At 40.6% G+C, this 21,181-nt stretch overlaps 1 protein-coding gene across 1 annotated transcript in view; it reads right to left on the bottom strand.

Annotated features, from left to right (window-relative positions):
* Nucleotides 1-12,014: 12,014 nt before the first annotated feature.
* LOC126297893 (uncharacterized) overlaps nt 12,015-21,181 on the bottom strand; it is a 94,980-nt gene continuing 85,813 nt past the window's right edge. The window contains exons 3-4 of the transcript XR_007552584.1: nt 16,896-17,118; nt 12,015-15,334 (exon numbers count right to left, since the gene is read on the bottom strand). The gene's annotated coding sequence lies outside the window, so the exon portion shown is untranslated. The remainder of the gene's footprint in view (nt 15,335-16,895; nt 17,119-21,181) is intronic.

Below are 21,181 nucleotides of genomic sequence, written 5' to 3'. Positions count from 1 at the left end.
CCTATGTCTTCTACTACATTTGCCAGTACCATTCGGGCTTTGACATCTATTTTATGTATTGAGGGCCTTCATGAAGTTATCGTCCCTGACAATGGCCCCCAATTTGTGTCCTCCGAGTTTGAAGCATTCTGCACTGCTAACGGCATTCGCTATCTGACCTGAGCCCTGTTGCACCCCCAGTTGAAAGGCGAGGCTGAACGTTCTGTGCATACGGTGAAGTCGCAGATGAGCAAGTTGCACGCCACGCACTATCATGAGCGTGCGCTCTGAACTTTTCTTGCTTCATATTGCTCCCAGCCGTGTGGCACCCGTTCCCCAGCGGAATTGCTACAAGGCCGCGCCCATCGGTTGCTCCTGCAGCTATTGCTCCCGCCGCCACGCGCTCCCGCTGCTTCGCCTCGTTCTGGCTTGGCGCCGCACGATTTGGTGTTCTATCGCGTTTTCTGTGGCAGGCAGCGCTGGGAAGAGGGGCGCATTCTTCGCCAGCTTGGCCGCGCCTTATTTGTCATTTCTGGTCCCTCTGGCGCTGACTAGCTACACGGGAACCAGATCCGTTTGTGCCATCCTCGGTTTTCTGCCACTGGTTGTTTTCCAGCAGAATTGGAGGCTTCGCGGCTTCCGCCCTACTCAACGACGGTGCGCAGTTTCAGGGGGAGGGATGTGGTATCGATAGCTAAGATGCCACAGCGCATGTGCAAGTTTGTAGGTTGGCAGTACGATACCTGCACCGGACGGGCACCTCTCACAGCCGCCACGGCCCCACCTCGCCGCCGCCGCCGTGTTCCTCCACGGTGCCAGAACCGATGGACGCTGCGGTTGCTGTCACGTCGCCGCCGCAGCCGCCCATTCAGGTCGTTGCTCCGCCTCCTCATTCGAGCATACCCAGTGGCGGTGCGCGGCCTGGGCAAGTTTTCCATGGGGCGTTTTCCTCGCCCCTTTGCAAGTAATTTGGGGTCGTGGGTGGGCAGCACGCCCCGGCAGCTTCGCTGCCCGCCCCCTCAGTTGCGCCGCTCCTGAGTCCGTCCACCTGCCATGTTGCTAAATACCAATTCGTCTGCCGTTGTCAAGGCCATTTACCAATTACATCCATCTGGTTTTCTTTGTTCTTTGGTTCCATAACAAGCTCTTTTATCAGGAGTGAGGTTGTTAGCCCCACACCCGACCCCCATAGTGAAGGACCAGGATTTTTTTAGGGTTCACTCCCCTAGGAGAACAGGCTTCCCTATGCCTGTAGAGACCCCTGCCCTATGTTGCGGGACACACTTCATCTGTCTCCTCCGTCGAGACCAATCCGGCTTGGGTGACCCTGCCATTAGCTACGCTACCACCAGCACAGCTCTTAGTTTCATCGGAGCACGACCAGATCGACAGGAGCGATGACGACAGGAGCGTCCGTGGCGGAGGTGTGAGCAGCAGAGGCGCTGTCGGTGGAGTCATCGGCTGAGGCGACATCATCACCATACTGGCGTTTCACCCGGGGTGACACTGTGGGGGCCGTGGGTTACACGTATCGGTCACCTCTTGCTCACATTGATGGCACTTTGTGCAGTGGATGTTACATTTGAGATTTATTATGACCCGTGGGTCTACCCTTCATTCGATCCCTGTGAAACTCTACATTTCAGCAGGATAATGCACGACCGCATGTTGCAGGTCCTGTACGAGCCTTTCTTGACACAGAAATTGTTTGACTGCTGCCCTGGTCAGCACATTCTCCAGATCTCTCACCAATTGAAAACGTCTGGTCAAAGGTGGCCGAGCAACTGGTTCGTCACAATATGCCACTCACTGTTCTTGATCAACTGTGGTATCGTGTTGAAGCTGCATGGGCAGCTGTACCTGTACACGCCATCAGAGCTCTGTTTGACTCAATGTCCAGGCGTATCAAGGCCGTTATTACTGCCAGAGGTGGTTGTTCTGGGTACTGATTTCTCAGGATCTATTCACCCAAACTGCGTGAAAATGTAATCACATGTCAGTTCTAGTATAATATATTTGTCCAGTGAATACCCGTTTATTATCTGCATTTCTTCTTGGTGTAGCAATTTTAATGGCCAGTAGTGTATTAAAAAGAGACTTATTGTGTATAAGTGCAACTCTCAACCTCCTTCACCAGACACGAACATGGATGTGAACAGCGTTTCAATAAGTCATGGTAGCCCTAAGCAAACTCTGCATGCAAGTGGACACGGGTGCAGCAGTGACTTTGTTAAACTCTCAAACTTATTTGGATCTTGAATCACTGGCATTGTCCCCTGTATCTAATCGGTTAGTGAGCAAACAACAAATGCCCATACTGCTACAGTTATCTGCTTCTGTAGCAAACGAATTAGTTGTTCGGTCTTGACCTTTCTAGTAGTGGATGATGCCAACAATGAAAACTTATTTCAGTTACACAACTTCAGAATTCTTGGGTTATCTGTTTCTGATGAAGTGCATCTGTTCTTGGATCAACAAGTTCGATACCAGTAATTGGACACACTTTGCTTGAAATATTCCTCCCTGTTTTTGGAAGGTTTATGGTTTGCTACCAATTTAACAGCTCACATCACAATGAAACTGATGGCACACCCCTATTTTTTACACGCCCAGTCCCAGTAGCTTTACGGGAGCAAGTCAAATTGGAAATAGATTGACTTGCGTCGTTGGGTGTTATCCTGCCTGTCTCCCCTAGTGAATAGTTTACTCTATTGGCAATTGTCAAAAAACCTAACAGCAACATTCAGCTTTGTGGTGATTTCAAAGTGTCTGTAAATTCACTGTCTATTATTGATATCTGTCCCTAACACTGTCGGGATGAATTCTTAGCACGGCTTTGCAGGGGCCAATATTTTTCCAAAATAGATTTGTCAGAAGCCTACTTACAACTGTCTCTGGATGTTGATTTTAAATGTTTCCTCATACTTAATACCCTTTCTGGGTTTATATCAAGGCCAGTGTCTGCCATTCAGTGCAGCTAGTACCCCTCCCATTTTTCAATAATTTTCGGAGCAACTTACGGCTTCCGTGCCAGGTTGCATTAAATACCTGGATGATATTGTGTTCTCAGATTCCTCGTCAGCTGAACATTTGTGAAATCTTTGTACATTGTTCATGGTGCTACAGGCTGCCACTTTGAAATGTATATTGAACAAATCACAATTTTTTCTGTCTATTTTCTATCTTGGTTCTGAAGTCTCACGTGCTGGCATCAAGCCTTTATAGTAGCGCGTCACTGCCATTGCAGCTTCACTGCATCCTACCACTTTCAAAGAGTTGCAAACCTTTCTCAGAAAGACTGCCTAAAATCCGAAATTTCTTTCTGGTGTGGCCACATTGGCCCAGCCACTTCATGCTCTCTTACATAAAAATGTTCCTTTCCACTAGTCACCCACCTGCATGTGTGCTTTTGCTTTATTAAAGTCAAATTATAATTGGTACCTTACTTGGTTATCCTCCAACCTCGTGCACAAATATATGGATTGATGGTTCTAAACACCCTACTGCACTGGCTTGCAAAATTCTGAATCAGGCACAACAGCTCTACTTGCAGAACAAAAATCCCTTGCTACAGTGTATGCACTCAAACAATTTAATGTCTTTCTATATGGTTCTAAGTTTCATTTGATTACTGATAGTAAACCTCTGGATTATTCTCTTTTCAATCCTTTGACATCTTCACCAGACAAAACAGTGCCCATCGCCTGCAATGCTGGGCTCTGTTTTTGTCTTACTATGACTATGAGATTCATTTCTGACCCCTAGCACAAATGCTAATATGGATGCTCTTTCTCAATTGCTCATTGGCCCCAATCCAGCATTTGCTCAGGATGAATTGTTGTGTTTCCATTTGGACGTTAAAGCCCAAAACAATGTGGATGGTTCACTGATCAGCAGTTCTCTGTCATGACCGATCCTCTCTTATACGAGGTTGTTCTCTTTGTGCATCATGGCTGGCCAGATAAAGCACTAGGCCAAGTATTGGATCCTCTGCATAGTTGTTTTCTCTGTGCCACCGCCACTCAGTTGTTGATGGTGTGTTATTGTTGGCTACTGAAGAATCTATGCCCAGGGTTCTGATCTGATGGCAGCACATCATGCGCCTTCTCTGCCTAGACCATACGGGCATTACTCATAAAAAATTGCTGTCCTGCTGACATATCTTTTGGCTGGGTATTGACAAGGATAGTATGCACATTATGACAGCCTACCCTCAGAGTGCCACTCATCAAGCTGCTACACAGGTGCCCCTTTCCCCATCCTCCCTCGCCCCCCCCCCCCCCCTCTCCAGCGCCTTTGGGAGCGTATGTGCAGTGTATGCATGCTGATTTTGCAGGTCCATTCCTTAACTCCTTTTGGCCCATATTAGTTGATGCTTTCTCAAAATTTCCTTGTGTGGTATGTTGCCCATCTGCATCCACAACAGTTACAATCATGATCCTCTCAAAGACGTTATTCTTAGGTGTGCCATATGCGGTTGTGATGGACTATGGGCCACGGCTGCCACCACCATCTGCGCCAGCTCCTGCAGCATGGTCCATGCCTCCTCCAGTTCCAGTGCTCCCTTCGCTCTAAGTGCTGCTGTAGCCAGCCTGAGTATTCAGCGCCAGGCCACCTCCATCCCCACAGCCCACGTCACTGTTGCTGCTGCCGTCTTCTCTGCTGCCTCAGTCACGGAGTGCCTGCCCAGATATGAACATGGACACAGCACCATCATCACTAGTGCTCCCTTATGGCCTCTCGTGGGGGAGTGGGTGCCATGTCTGTCTGTGCCTACGCCACTTCAGACCATATTCTCTTGTGCCAGCAAGACATCTGCTCTTGCAGGCATCACCTACTGATGCAAGACATGGACATTTCCACATTGAAAAATTTTCCCCAAGGGGAAGGAGTGTTGTAACCCTGAAGTGCAACTGTGCGTAATCAAACAGCATGTGATACAAGTGCCCCCACAGCTGGCCTAGAGAGGTCGCCTCACAACATGGACGGATGGTGAAGCACATGCTGTGCCCATGCACAACAACTCAATACAAGCCCAGTGCTCTGGGCCCTTGGCCTCAGTTATGTTTACTTACTTATAGTATGCTCACCTGCGAGACTGTATATTGAAGTTTTCCATAGTTATGAGACTTTGCACCACTCTATACTTGATTTAGTAGCATTGTGAATCTCTTCATATGGAAGCACAATGTTACAAGAATATTGAACAAGACATAGGACATCAATAAGTGAAATATTTGCCTTCACAATCCACTTTAGCTGGGAATGGAGTCGTCCAATTTGCATAGTTGCTCAGCTCCACATCTGCCTTGGATCATTACGTAAGTAAAGTGCTCCCAAAACTCATTATCTGATAGTGTTATTCCTCTCACATCTTATGACTTTACAACTGTTCACACAGTTTGTGATGTGGGGGAAAAATACACTTACACAAAGATCCCTTAAGTTTTTTGCCTCATTTGGTCCTCCTACATGATTTAAATCATACGCATTTCTACAGAAGGGTTTAATATGATTTCAGGACTGACATGTGGAAGTGCTTTAACACGTGCTATAGACACAATGAGCTGCTACCTCCAGACAACATAAATGTGCCAATTTTGGAAGAAAGAATTTGATATAATCTCTTGAATCAATCACTGAACCTCCTGTAATATCTTACCTTAAAGATACTTTAGAGACTACAGCCTTGGATTGATTGTAGGACATGTCAGTTACTCAATGCAGTTCTGTAAATGATCAGAGCAACAAAGAAACAGCTGGCCACTTACTGAACCTGTAGAACAAGAAGAATTTGATAATCAGTCTCCACCTGATCATCAAGCAAGGGAAAGCTTTTGGTTGAGGCTCCCATGAGCTAAGTAATATGGTAGTCAATGTGGATACACTGTATTCCAGAAATCTGTGGGTGCTGGGCTCAACTACTTCACAGTAACAGTAAAACGTCAGTCATAGGACAAGTCACCAACCACTGCATCTCATATATGAGTATACCAAGATTCAGCTTCATCACTATTATTTTTCTTTCATAGTATGAATGCCTGACTACTAAATGTACAACCGGTATTCATAGACTGCTTTACACCGATATCACCAGCTAAACTCTAGAGGAACTTAAATGCTGAGTGGTGGAGGGAATTTATGTTTTCGCAAGAGACTGTACCTTCTTGAAACAGAATATGTAAAATAAGGCATTCAAAAAAGTGGTACAATTTTGCTTATCAGCATAGTCCTTTATTCATAGTTCAAGATGGCGCCGATAAGAATGTGTGGAAACGTTTCGCTTAGGTCAAAACAACAGTTTTTCGTGTAGAGAATGTGAAAAGCGAGTGATGAAGGGTATTTCGTGTGTCAAGTGCAATTACTGACTGCGCGAAAGTGAACCCAAAATTCATCACTGATTATAATCCACGGAAATGTTACGATTCTTTACGAGTTGAAACAGCCGATCTTGTAAGTACAGTGGACTCAAAAAACGAAGCTATAAAGTTGCTGCAAAAGGTCATTGAGGCATTAAATACCGAAATAGTGACTATAAAAGAAGAAAAAGATAGATTGATGCGGGAAAAATAGGCCTGTGAAATAAAATATACAAAAAAACGAAATTATAAGCAACTTCCGGTACACAAGGACACTGAAGCATGGAAACCGAATTACTGACTACAAAGAAATAAAATGATAGATTAACTCAATAACAACATTTCTGTGTGTGTGATATTCATGAAACGGAAATAAGCGAAACGGAATCCAGGGTTTATGAAAAACACCAGCCAAGTAGGAAACAAAACCTTCAAAATACAATTGTGTGTGAAATGTGATCAAAAACCCATCCACCAAACTATCTGTAAACAAATATAAATGGGGAACAATGACCTACAAAAAGAACAAACGTGGAAGTGCAGCAGCAAAACCGATTGAAAAACGGAACTTTCTTGTTCGCGACTGCGTGCTGAAAAATGTTACAGCTCCAGGCTGTGAAATCGATGTATATCCTGGAATCCGATCGCATCAGATCAGCAGACACTTTAAAAATATTCTAAATTCGGAACGAAGTGAAACTGAAAGCGGAAATGAAAAAAAAAACAAATACGAAGCTGTTTTCATTCATGTCGGAACAAATTGCATCCGGAACAGAAGTGAGGAAAAATTATCACTGAAACACGGAACTTGATCCACTCAGCAAGCAGTGTATTTGCAAATTCAAACATTATCATTTTACACAGAAGATTAGTAAGTGATACATATATAAATAAGATAAACAGTGGAATCAGGGAACACTAGGCCTACGACAAGCTGGGTGCAATTTTTGTAGATTCAAATATGCTTATAAGTGTCTGGGAAAGGATGGCTACACTTGAATAGTCTAGGTTCAATGACTTTCAGTGAAATGATCGCAGACATCCACAGAATCATTGAAAGCAAGGGAAACTGAAAACTTCCGAAAGGGTTGAGAAAACAAAAGTGCTGATCCAAAATGGAAACTGTAAGTATAATGGAACAAGTGAGGCTGTTCAAAGTATAAACAAACTCAAAAAAAATGTATCTTGATATATGTAAATATAAACGGGTTAGCAGAAAAACGTCCAAATCTATGTTACTCTAAAATTGATGAACTGCAAGTTTTACTTTCTGAACTGGCAAACATGAAGGTAGTCTGCTTAAATGGACACTGGCTCACAAAACAATGTGTAGACGTTCTAAATAAAATTAGTAATTTCAAACTTGCCAACAGCTTTTGTAGAAAAAACAAATCTTGTGTGTGTGTGTGTGTGTGTGTGTGTGGGGGGGGGGGGGGGGGCGGCTTCTGTATCTTACTGCATGCCTCCTTAAACTTTAAAGTGAAAGAAGATTTTAGTTGTCTCAATGAAGAACGTATTTTTGAAAGCTGTTGTGTAGAGCTGTGTGATTTAAATACTGTGATAATGTCTATTTATAGAATTCCTGGAAGTTCTACTACTAAATTGTTTTTAGAAAAATTTCAATATCTCTTAGATAAACTTAGCGAGAAAAAGATTGTGGTTGCAGGAGACTTCAACTGAAATACATTAATTGAAAGTAGTGACATTGAAAAATTTCGTGATTTAATATAAAAAACTGGTTTCAAGTTAAACTATACTATGTGCACTAGAGAAAACTTCCACTCAGCAACCATATTATTACAAATTATCAGTTTGATGATACAAGGAAGTTTTGCCCAGATCTAGAGATATCTGATCCCTCCACTTTGTTTATAGAGTTCCCCTAAGGAGAGAAACTAAAGTCTGCATCTTATATAAGAAGAAATTTTAGCAAAGAAAATTTAAAGTTGTTGCGTGATAAGTTAACTGTTATAAGCCGGCCTTTAAACCACTGTGATTCAAGCAACAAATTTTTTGATAAATTTCTAAATTGCTTTTTGGGTGGAATCAATGAAACATTTCCCCTTAAAATCTTATCTAAAGAGAGTCAGGAATAAATGAAATTGGATTTAACCAGGCATAAAAATTTCAAGTGCCAGAAAAATACAGTGGCACAATGAGATCAAAGTAAATATAAACCCTAATTTTGTAGCTTGTAGCTTCTGTTAAGCACTATAATACTATATTCAAAAAAATGTTACTGGCAGCAAACAAACTGGCAAATAGTATATTGATAAGCAAACAAAGAAATACAACGAAGGCAGTCTGGTCTGTTGTGAAATTAGACTTGGGAGTCAATGTTAAAAGTCAAGAAATTTCTCAAATTAGGTATCAGGATGACATTGTAAATCATGTTCAAATTTCAAACTGCTTCGATGATTTCTTTGTCAATATAGCAAAATTTGATGGAGACAAGACAGCCCATCAGGACAATATGATTTTCAAGCACAGAGATGACATACAAAACATTTGTTTTAAAAAGTTCAGAAAAATCACTCAGAAATATGTGGAAGACACGATATTATTATTAAAGAACCAAACATTCATGTGGATGGGATGGAATACCTTCCATGGTAATCAAGGCAGTGTGCCATATTATTTCAGACCCACTGACTATTGTTGTAAACCAGTCCTTTGAACATGAGTCTTTCCCAGATGTCCTAAGAGATGAAGCCATTCCTAAAAAAGGGTATCACCTGCAGATATGGGAAACTACCAGCCTCTCTCCCCCTGTTTTTTCTACAATAGTTGTAAAACTTGTGACAAAACAACTAGAAAATTTCCTTGGAGTAAATGACATTATGTGTAAAGATCAGTTTGGTTTTCAAAGAGGAAAAAGCACCATAAGTGCCACCGGAGAATTTACAGAAAAAATACATCACTATACCAGGGTACAAAAGCCTCAGGAATATTCTGTGGTCTAACGAAAGCATTTGAGTCAGTGAACCACTCATTATTACTTCACAAAATGAAGAACTATGGGATCGATGATACTGCATTACAGTGTTTCAAGTCTTATCTGACAGAAAGGAAACAACGAGTTGTTTTAACATCAAATTCAGTTAACTACCACTCCGAATGGCAAACGATTTCCCAAGGAGTCCACAGGATTCAATACTGGGTCCTTACCTGATCTTGTTTGCAGATGACACCTCAGTCCTGGTATAAAATGATAGAATAGAAAAGATTTCAGATATTACAGAAAATGTTCTGGGGAAACTGGAATCCTGGTTCCATAAAAATGGACTAAAGCTCATGTCACTAAGGCCCAGATAACACAATTTGTCTCTAAATTGTCATGTACAAATAGCTCATACTAATTAACTGATGACAGAAGTGAGCCATGTGAAATTCTTGGGTCTAAACCTTGATAAAAGTTTAAACTGGAAGACACATATAGACTTACTGGCAAATAAATTAAATTCCCTAGCTTTTGCAATGTTTATTTTACCTGGTGCCACGCATATGGAGACAAGAAAGACAGTTTACCACAGTTATTTTGAATTCATTATTCGGTAAGGTATAATTTTCTGGGGAAACTCTAGAAGCAGTACGAGGCAAATAATTCTTCAGAAGAAAATCATCAGAAACGTGTGTGCTGCCCACAAAAATGACTTTTTTGTTTATTTATTTAGATGTCAAGTTCCGTAGGACCAAATTGAGGAGCAAATCTCAAAGGTCATGGAGCGTGTCAGTACATGAAATTACAACATAAAAGTAATAACAGATAAAAATACAGGTTCATTAACCTGAAAAAAGTCAGTCCATAATTTTGAGTAAACGCTATCAGCAATACAATAAGAATCAGCTTAATTTTTTGAGGCACTGAAGAGTTCCTTGAAGAATTAGAATAGAAAGTGTGACCCATGAGAAAACTCTTCAGTTTCCATTTTAAAGCACGTGGATTACTGCTAACATTTTTGAATTCAAGTGGCAGCTAATTTAAAACGTGCAGCAGTGTACTTTTTGCACAAGAGATAAGGAAGTCTGATCCAAATGCAGGTTTGACTTCTATCGAGTATTAACCGAGTGAAAGACACTTATTTTTGGGAATAAAGCAATATTATTAACAATACATGACAATGAGGAATATACATATCGAGAGGCCAATGTCAAAGTACCCAGACTCGTGAACAGAGGTCGACAAGAGGTTTGTGAACTCACATCACTTATTGCCCGAACCGGCCGATTCTGAGCCAAAAATGTAGGTGACCTTATGGAAAATTGGAGCGTTCCTGAATATATACTTTCCTAGAGGACATGAAACTTGCAAGTCTGTGCAGATGATAATATGAATGTGAAAAGCTGGGCCATGCGCTGTGGGATTGTTGTCAGGAAGAACGTGTTTATCTTCCCGCTTGATGGATGTTCCTCCTTGAGTGTTAAGATTTCTGGAATATTAGCACAGGAATTGAAGAGCAAAGTGATGCTGTACATCGAATGATACATATTTACCTAATTACACAGAAGTTGACAAGCTCCAGGAGTATTACAGGACAGACAGTGCAACAGTTTTGTGCCCTGTGTTCAGAGATGTCTTCCTGGTGACACACTATCAGGATATAACCATTCCAACCCCTGTTTGTCATCCTACAAAAGTCTTTCCACCAGGTGAAACAATGGTTCCGAATTAAAGAACATGCAGAAACAGAGCCACAAGGCATACCTGATTATCTCGATGATTAGTCCACTTGTTAGGTTTCATATGATCAATGGTTCCAACATTCTCATTGTTTAGTATCAAGATAATTTTCATAGTTGAGGCATTTAGTTGTTTGCACTCTCAGTTCACCACAGTCATAAAGTAAGCAAGCTCTTAGGGACATGCACTGGTAACTTTATGTCTCTCTTGTAGTCTTGATGCAAGTATGTTTAATCGTATTTCTGACTGTGACAGTCTCAGATTTGAAATATATAATAGCTAAAAGTGATTCAATTCAACAACAAATTTGAGATTTCCATAACATGAAGATTACTTTTTTCCCAAACCATTCAATTTATAGAGCAACAAAGCACTGCTAAATTAACAGCAGATTGCAGAATACACTATTTTAATTTTTTTGTGGTGAACTTCTGATTAATGTGTGTATGTATTTATTTTATTTCGTCAAAAACTATTAGAGCGCAGTAAAGCTCTGCTACAACAGTCACTGAGAATTTTTTACAATGGTCTTTTCCGAGCAGTACATTTTTAAAATTGATTATGCAACAGCAGAATAATAGTTTGTTTTAAACCAATTCCCGTGATTTCCTAATATTTTGTTTCAAACTTGGATGAACTATTTATTGCCACTTTTGCCATTTCACTTTTCAGCTTGAAGGAAAACTTAATCCACAGCTCATCCACATATTCCATATGTGAGAACTAATTTCTGAGAATGACAAAGTTCCCTTTGACTGCAGCTTCACTATTCTCTCATTTCTACATAAATACACACGTTTGTAGAATATGAATAGTGCTGATATATGTATTTTATTTCATTATTCATTCAACTACCACACAGCATATTCATCTTTCTAGAAAAATAAAATGAACAGCAGATTTGTATAGTGAAACTGTTACAGGTGAAAAAAACTATTGAATTGTAAACAAAGTTGGAAGAGGCACTCTCCACATATATGTACCAAAAGCAGCAGTTTGCATTCACATTTTATTAGCTGTTGTTTTCCATTAGTGCTTTCATCATAAAAATACAGACTGGATAGTACTTGTAAAAATAGTTATGAGATTCAAACATGCAAAAGTTTAGCCTTAGAATAAGAACTACTGTAGAAGCTACTTAAAAAAATGCTATAAAGGCATAACAATTGGCAGAAGGAATAGGAAATCAGTTTTTTCTTGCATAAAATTACTTAATTGGCTGTTCACTTTCTTACTGACTGCAATGTTATTTAAAAAGGAAAATAAATAGTAAAGGTATAGATTACGTCATTCTAGAATTGCTTTGCTTAGTGACTGTCCAAATACAGAAGTAGATGATACAAAAGTATGGTTGTATTAAACTGCAACAAAAGTCAAAACAAAGTTAAGTAGTACACTTGAACTACTGCTGTGAAACATACTCTATAGAGTAAACATTACCATAAAGTTTCCTATTCCAGGTTCTGTTTTTATACAAAATATCAAACCATGCAAACTTACATAGGGAACAAACCACTACTATTTCTAACATATAAAACACCAGACCACAAAAATAAAACAATGTAAAATTTCTGTTGAAATCCGGAACATATTTTAATATACTCTATGGATACCAACTTCTTGTTAGCTTAACATACAAAAACTAGTTGACTGTTCTTTCTTAACATTGTCTCATTTTCCAGAACTGACTCATTTTTGTTTAGGAAAGTAGTATCACCCACCGACAGTGACCCTTCTTCAAACCAGACCATTTTTGTATCACACACAAGAATTCAAATGCCCTAATAAAGAAAACCCTTTAGATCAGACTGTCAGGAGGACAGTGGAAGTAGTTACTGTCTACACAGTCTTTCTACATGGTAAATTTAATCAGCTTACACACACACACACACACACACACACACACACACACACACACTGATTAGGTTATGATATATCTGATAATGAAATTAATTGAAATGGAACAGCTGTTTGTCTGACAGAATGTTCAAATGTATAGGACATAACAAACATTTTGCTTAATAATTCATGTCCTCTAGAGTCCCACTATGACAATGTAATGTTTCTGATTCCACTTGTGTAGCTTCACTCACTGTCCTGATTCTATACTAACCAACTGCCTTGTAACACAGAGGTTTTGTTGCAGAAGTATAACTACAATGAATGGAATCAAACGTTGTCAGACATTTGCTACTCTGTAATAGTCTGTACTGTACAACATATACACACTACAACTATATTTACAGTCTTTGTTCTAGGAAACAAATGATTAGCACACTTGTCCATCTCTGCAATTTTTAACAAGTTCGCTTTAGAAGTCTACATAAAGCTTAAGTAGATGCATTTTATATTTTAAAAGCCTTCACAATTGACATATTTAAAATATGCCTTCTTATGGATTATATCTATCTATCTAAGCTAATATAACTCACTATGATTTCAAATTGGATATCACTGAGGTCAGGAATACACACAGCCACAAAAAAAAAAAAAAAAAAAAAAAACAAAAAAAAAAAACAGAAAGACTACTGCTAAAACAACGTTCTACTGATTTCACTTAGACAAACTTTGGGAATGCGGCTTACCCTTACAAGAATTATTTCCAAAACTCTCTAGCAATTTATTATTTAATACTGTTGGGATTCCATGCTTTCTCAATATGATCATGATAAAATGGCTAGGAATAACAGGAAAAGAAAGAGCTGTGAGATTTACACCTGTTCCATATGTCTGGACATTAATAAAGATGTTCAGTGGTCTTCATTCAAAGAGACAGTCATGAAAGAATAGTGAGGTACTTTTGCGTCAAGTATCAAACTGCAAGTATTTCACTTGAGAATGAAGATACAGAGGAGAAAATATAAAATAAAACCTCCCACATTCTCTGAATATTGTGTGTTAATTGTATGAAATAGCTATGCCTTGTACATAAATTATTAGTGCACATTTACAATGATGTTTTATGTGTGCACTGTTTTTAAAATTGTCAGTTTTGGTTATTAGGTGTAATCCGTATGTCATGAATAATGCATGAGCCCTACATGAAGAATGGTATGGTGTTCTCATCAGTACAACTTTATCAATTCACCTCAGCATCTAAAGAGAATTTAAAAATTGACACTACTACATTTCATGAATAGTAAACCCATGAAAGAAGAGAGATACTTGAGAAATATATAGACTTTATCCTTTTATTTTTCTGTTATGATTTTTCTAAATTCTGATACTAATGAATTTACAGATATGTGAATAAGAATTTTCGCTCTGTTAGTAGACCAATGTGGGGCAGGGTGGGGAGGGGGGGGGGGGCAGGGAAGGGGAAACCAATGTTTTCAAAATTGTTCCAATAGATAAACTGTGTGATTTGAGTACAATTTTTTGAGAGATACAAAATGCAAATGTAATTATCTAGCAAAAATGCATGAACATACCCATGTCAAACAAGACAATAAACAATATAAACAGCCACCAAATATGTTGTTAGGCCATATTTTGCATCCAGAATAGCTTTAACTGCATATAAATCCTAAATACTGCAGGTGGTTGATGGAACTTCATGCAGTTCCTCACAAAGAAATTGTTACAGTTCTTTGAGAGGTGCTGGAAGGGTGTAAGTAGCTTTTAACAGCTTTTTCAAAAAAGACCACAACCATTCAAAAATATTGCAATCTGGTGAGTGCTGAGCCCAGGAAAATTGTGTTACTTCATACACTTGCTCATCCAAACAAGTTTTGATAAATCTTGATGAACAAGCACCACAGTGTTGGAAATGCCAGTCCCAAGCTGGAAAAAATGTTTTTGCCATTGAATAAACTAGATATATACATCACAGATAATTTAAATGTGTTTCATTTCCTTTCAAGATACCTTTTCAAACCATAATGTGGCCTCTAAGTCATTAGATAACTGCCACCACACTTCACAGTTTACAATAGATTTGGAACAAGCAGCTCTGCCATGAATGATGTCTGTGTGCTGTTGTACAGCTTTTGTGGACAATGCATTTTCTGGATGCATATTAAGCTTGGCAATTACTATCATGACAATAATCTTAAAACAGTTAGTAATCTTCTCTAATGCTCTCCCATCTCTGTCATTAATTGTGAGTTTTCTTCTACTCTATCATGACACTAAACATAACAGTTCTACGTAATCCTAGTAGATTTACACTGATTCAGGATTCACCAAGTAAGCTGACACTGACAATTCATTAGCTCCCACTGGAAGTCTGCAAGGTCCGACACAACAGTAGATTGCCAACACCACAGTGACATCAGAATGCTCCTCAGGTTGCTGTAGCACATGGTTGAAATGCCTGCAGGCAAAACAGAAGGAAGATTATAGTTTAATTTTCTGTCAGCATTGAGGTCATTAAAGAGACTGCAGCCATAGCCTCAAGAAAAGTGAAGGAGGAAGCGCCATGTGAACCAATCCAGGGTCCACTACAGTTCTCCCTGTATGTTAATGACATCTCATTGGTTCTTTCCTACTGTAAATATCATTTTTTGCCCACATCCTCCAGCTTTACTTATGATGCAAACCTGGAGGTATCAAGACTGCTGTTTTCCACATGAATGGTGATCTGTATTCAGTATTCAGAAAGACACAGACTCTTGGACTTAAACTATATACAAAGAAGTCACAAGTAATTTTAGTATCCCATCAAAAATAATTTCGTTCTGAATTCTGTGAAAAACTGCCTTCTATGCGTCTTGATGGACTTCCATGACCATATCAGAAAATCATTAAGAACTTGAGAGTACCTTTGGATTAGCACATACACAGGGCAGGGAATACTGTCCCCATGTGCAAAAAGACTTCCACCTGCCTGTTTATAGAAACAGCCACAGCGTATGACTAGTGTGTTTCTGTGTTGGAAGGTGACAATTTAGTTGTGAGGTGGTGAACTCAATGAAAGATAGTGGTACAAGATAAATCTACAGTGTATTCCAAAGGCTACGTGCATCATTAGTAACATTTACTCCATATCTAATACAAATCATTACGACAGTGTGTGAACACTGCTATATGATTGGTTCAACTATTTCTAATTTTGATACCAGTCCACTCAGTAACAGCCCCATATTTAACATTTTTCTTTTAAAATGCCTAAATCTGTAAGGCAATTCAGAAAATCTCTATTACACAAAAGACAAATTTGCAATGAGTAGATTAATGCATATTATTTTCTTTTTATGTAATGATTTATGTATCCTGGCAACATTAGGGGCATGAGGCCCTCTCTTACATCTAACCAAGCATTCTACATATTTTGCATTATGTTCAGAAAATGACATAGATATTATAAAAAGACTTAAATTTAATATTGGATACAAGACTTAGAAGTAACGTCAACAGTGAAAAGCAGTAGTAGGTACACTAGCAAATAGTAGAACAACAAAAGCAGACTAAAATGCAGTAGGTTTAAACTGAGGACACAGGCAGCAATGGAGTGTAGAGGAAGAGAGAGAAGACAACTGTGACAGAAACACAAATAATGGAGAAAGGGGGAAAGAAAGTGTCATGCTGTGGCTGAGAAATTAAAAGAGAAAGAAGCAGGGAGAAGGTGGCAGTATTTTCTTTATGTTTCACAGTGTGGTAATTTTTAGGAAAAATATTATTCAGCTTTCTCGTGAATGCACTGGGAGGGCAGGGTAGATTGGTACAGAGGTGGACACAGCAACAGAGAAGATGGTTGCGAAAGTTTTTGATTTATGGATGGACACAGGTAGGAAACTGGATAAGTGATACCTTGTGTTCCGAATACGATGATATGATAGGTATCTGACATCTGATGAGGTACTGGAATGCATGCATAGAGAAGAGTACAGATCTGAAATGGAACAAGTATGAGTCCAATGCTGAAAGCTCCGTACATTAGAAATCAAAGTATTGGCTTCTCTCCTCCCCACTACTTCTGTGAGTATGACAAGTCTGCAAACGGTGGCGCTGAGGTCAATTCTTACACATCAACTAGTTCCATCACACAAGCACGGAGGAGTGTGTCATCAGCGGTGAGTTTTGAGTACCATCTACACTTATCTTGTTGTTGAGTTGAAAGTTGCATCATTTGCCACTAACATGCTAATCCAGTTGTCACTGCAACAGAAGCCTGGAACTGTTTTATTAAACAAGCAACAGAGGAAAAGAGAGGTCAATAACTTATGAAAAAGATCATTCTTGGTATAAAAATAAATGTCTAATTTCTTCATTTATGTTGTTGCAAACCAATACAATTCCCATTTAATCAGCTATCAATAGAACTCAAAATTACTTTATTCCACTGAAAAACTCTGTACTTACTTGGATATTGTGGTAGATAATGAAGTTTTACATATTACCCCATGCAGCTAGGAACAGCCGTTTAAAGTAACTTCTACAGTTGTGCAAAGTTACATCATCAATTGAATGACACTACTAATGCATAGTAATAACTGAAGTGTATCAGTTTGTGTATTATCACACACACAGACACACACACACACTATTGCCACTGTCCTCTTCAAATCCAGTCACTCATTGACCATAAGGTGTGGCCGTAACAGACAGCAAAACAAAAGCCAAGCCAAAGTTTACAATTTTGCATTTAAGAAATTGTTCATGCAGGAGAATGGTACAAACATACTGGAACTGTGATATCACCACTGCACACAGTTCCATATGAATGACATACACTCCTGGAAATTGAAACAAGAACACCGTGAATTCATTGTCCCAGGAAGGGGAAACTTTATTGACACATTCCAGGGGTCAGATACATCACATGATCACACTGACAGAACCACAGGCACATAGACACAGGCAACAGAGCATGCACAATGTCGGCACTAGTACAGTGTATATCCACCTTTCGCGACAATGCAGGCTGCTATTCTCCCATGGAGACGATCGTAGAGATGCTGGATGTAGTCCTGTGGAACGGATTGCCATGCCATTTCCACATGGCGCCTCAAATGGACCAGCGTTCGTGCTGGACGTGCAGACCGCGTGAGACGACGCTTCATCCAGCCCCAAACATGCTCAATGGGGGACAGATCCGGAGATCTTGCTGGCCAGGGTAGTTGACTTACACCTTCTAGAGCACGTTGGGTGGCACGGGATACATGTGGACGTGCATTGTCCTGTTGGAACAGCAAGTTCCCTTGCCGGTCTAGGAATGGTAGAACGATGGGTTCGATGACGGTTTGGATGTACCGTGCACTATTCAGTGTCCCCTCGACGATCACCAAAGCTGTACAGCCAGTGTAGGAGATCGCTCCCCACACCATGATGTCGGGTGTTGGCCCTATGTGCCTCGGTCGTATGCAGTCCTGATTGTGGCGCTCACCTGCATGGCGCCAAACACGTATACGACCATCATTAGTACCAAGGCAGAAGCGACTCTCATCGCTGAAGACGACACATCTCCATTTGTCCCTCTATTCACGCCTGTCGCGACACCACTGGAGGCGGGTTGCACGATGTTGGGACGTGAGCGGAAGACGGCCTAACGGTGTGCGGGACCGTAGCCCAGCTTCATGGAGACGGTTGCGAATGGTCCTCGCCGATACCCCAGGAGCAACAGTGTCCCTAATTTGGTGGGAAGTGGCGGTGCGGTCCCCTATGGCACTGCGTAGGATCCTACGGTCTTGGCGTGCATCCGTGCATCGCTGCGGTCCGGTCCCAGGTCGACGGACACGTGCACCTTCCGCCGACCACTGGCGACAACATCGATGTACTGTGGAGACCTCACGCCCCACGTGTTGAGCAATTCGGCAGTACGTCCACCCGGCCTCCCGCATGCCCACTATACGCCCTTGCTCAAAGTCCGTCAACTGCACATACGGTCCACGCAGCATGCTACCAGTGTTAAAGACTGCGATGGAGCTCCGTATGCCACGGCAAACTGGGTGACACTGACGGCGGCGGTGCACAAATGCTGCGCAGCTAGCGCCATTCGACGGCCAACACCGCGGTTCCTGGTGTGTCCGCTGTGCCGTGCGTGTGATCATTGCTTGTACAGCCCTCTCGCAGTGTCTGGAGCAAGTATGGTGGGTCTGACACACCGGTGTCAATGTGTTCTTTTTTCCATTTCCAGGAGTGTATTAATAAGCATCCTGGCACAGAGAAACACCTGAAAGAGTTGAAGAAAAGTAAGTTGCCAGGTCCAGATGGAATCCCTATTTGGTTTTAAAAGGAGTACTCTACAACATTGGCCCCTTACTTAGCTGGCATTTATCACTAATCTCTTAACCAATGCAAATTCCCAAGTGACTGGAAAAAAGAGCACATCTCTCCTGCATATAAGAATCTTAAAAGAATGGATCTGCCAAACTACAGACAATTATCCTTATTACTGGTTTGCAACAGAATTCTTGAACATAATCTGAGTTCAAATACAATAAATTTCCTTGAGTCAGGAAAACTTCTGTCCACAAATCAGCATACATTTAGAAAGCATGATGTATGTGAAGCTCAGCTTGCCATTTTCTCACATATATCCTGCAAACCATGGATGAAGGGTAACAGGCAGATTCCATATACTTAAATTTCCAGAAAGCATTTCACATGGTGTTCTACTGTAGACTTAATGAATGTGGATTATGTTCCCATAGATGTGAGTAGCTTGAAGACTTAAGTAATAGCACCCGGTACATTGTCCGCAATGGGTAGTGTTCATCAGAGCAAGGTTATCGTCATGGGTGCCACACAAAGTATGATAGGACTCCTATTGTTTTCTATATACATAAATGATCTGGTGAAGACGGTGGCAGCAATCTGTAGTTGTTTGCTGATGATACTGTTGTGTATGGGAAGGTGTTGAAGATGAGTGACTGTAGGAAGATACGAGGTGACTTAGACTACATTTGTAGTTGATGTGATGAATGACAGCTGTCTCTAAATGGAGAAAAATGTAGGTTAATGCAGATGAGTATGTAAAAAAACCTGTAATGTCAGGACACAACATTATTTCTGTCCTGTTTGATACAGTCAGGTTATTTAAATATCTGGGGGTAATGTTCCACAGTGATATGAGATGGAACGAGCATTTGAGGATTGTGGTAGGAAAGGCCAACGGTAAACTTAGATTTATTGAGAGTATTTAGGAAGGTATGGTTCATCTGTAAAGGAAACCACACATAGGATGCTAGTGCAACTTATTCTTGAGTACTGCTCAAGTGTTTGGGATCAGCACCATGTCAGATTAAAGGAAGACATCAAAGCAATTCAGAGGAGGTCTGCTTGATTTCTTCCCAGTAGGTTTCAACAACACACAAGTATGATGGTGGTGGTGAGACACAAAGGAATTAATGACACAAGCTGTCAGTGAGCACTGATTTATATCAATGTGGCAAGCTGAAACTTTGTGCAGGGTTGGGATTTGAACTCAAGTCTCCTGCTTACTTCGTAGATGCACTGACCACTATGCCATACAGACACAGTGGTCACCACAAAGGCATGGACTACCCTTGTACACCTCTCGTCAGACTCAAATTCTCAGCTTATAGCTCATCCTACTGATATAGTGTCCCTGCTCATTGGCCTCATTACTCGCAGCATCATGCTGATTCCCATAAGTCTTTGAGCTTGTAATGCATCTGCTCTCAAGGGATCACTGACCATCATCACCATAATTACAGTGATACGAAAAAAGTTCCGACATGAAAACATAATTAAAGTAATGTACTTTTGTGAATACATTTGCCTAGGTAACATATTTAAGAGAGTAACATTGCAGTATCACAGGTTAACGCAGGTGCAAATGAGACATGCTGCTATATTAATAACTGGCATAGCTGTCAGAACATTAAATGCAAGCATGCATTGTGTTATACAGGTGCTGAATGTCAGTTTGTGGGATTGAGCTCCATGCCTGTAGCATTTGTCAGTCAATACAGGTTTTGTTAATGCTGTTTGTGGATGACACTGGAGTTGTCTGATAATTTTCCATATGTGCTCAACTGGAGACAGATCTGGTGATCGAGCACACCAGGAAAACATGTTGATACTCTGTAGAGCATTTTGGGTTACAGCAGCAATACGTGGGAGGGCGGTATCCTGTTGGAAAACAGTGGCCCTCCCATCCTCCACGGAATACTATTCATGAATGGCAGCACAACAGGTCAGGCCAGCAGACTAACATATAATTTTGCAGTCACGGTGCATAGGATAGCAACAAGAG

Source organism: Schistocerca gregaria, chromosome X, assembly GCF_023897955.1.
Source record: "Schistocerca gregaria isolate iqSchGreg1 chromosome X, iqSchGreg1.2, whole genome shotgun sequence".
Lineage (NCBI taxonomy): Eukaryota > Metazoa > Arthropoda > Insecta > Orthoptera > Acrididae > Schistocerca > Schistocerca gregaria.
Note: the sequence above shows the minus strand (reverse complement) of the source record. Positions and strands in the feature narration are given on the sequence as shown.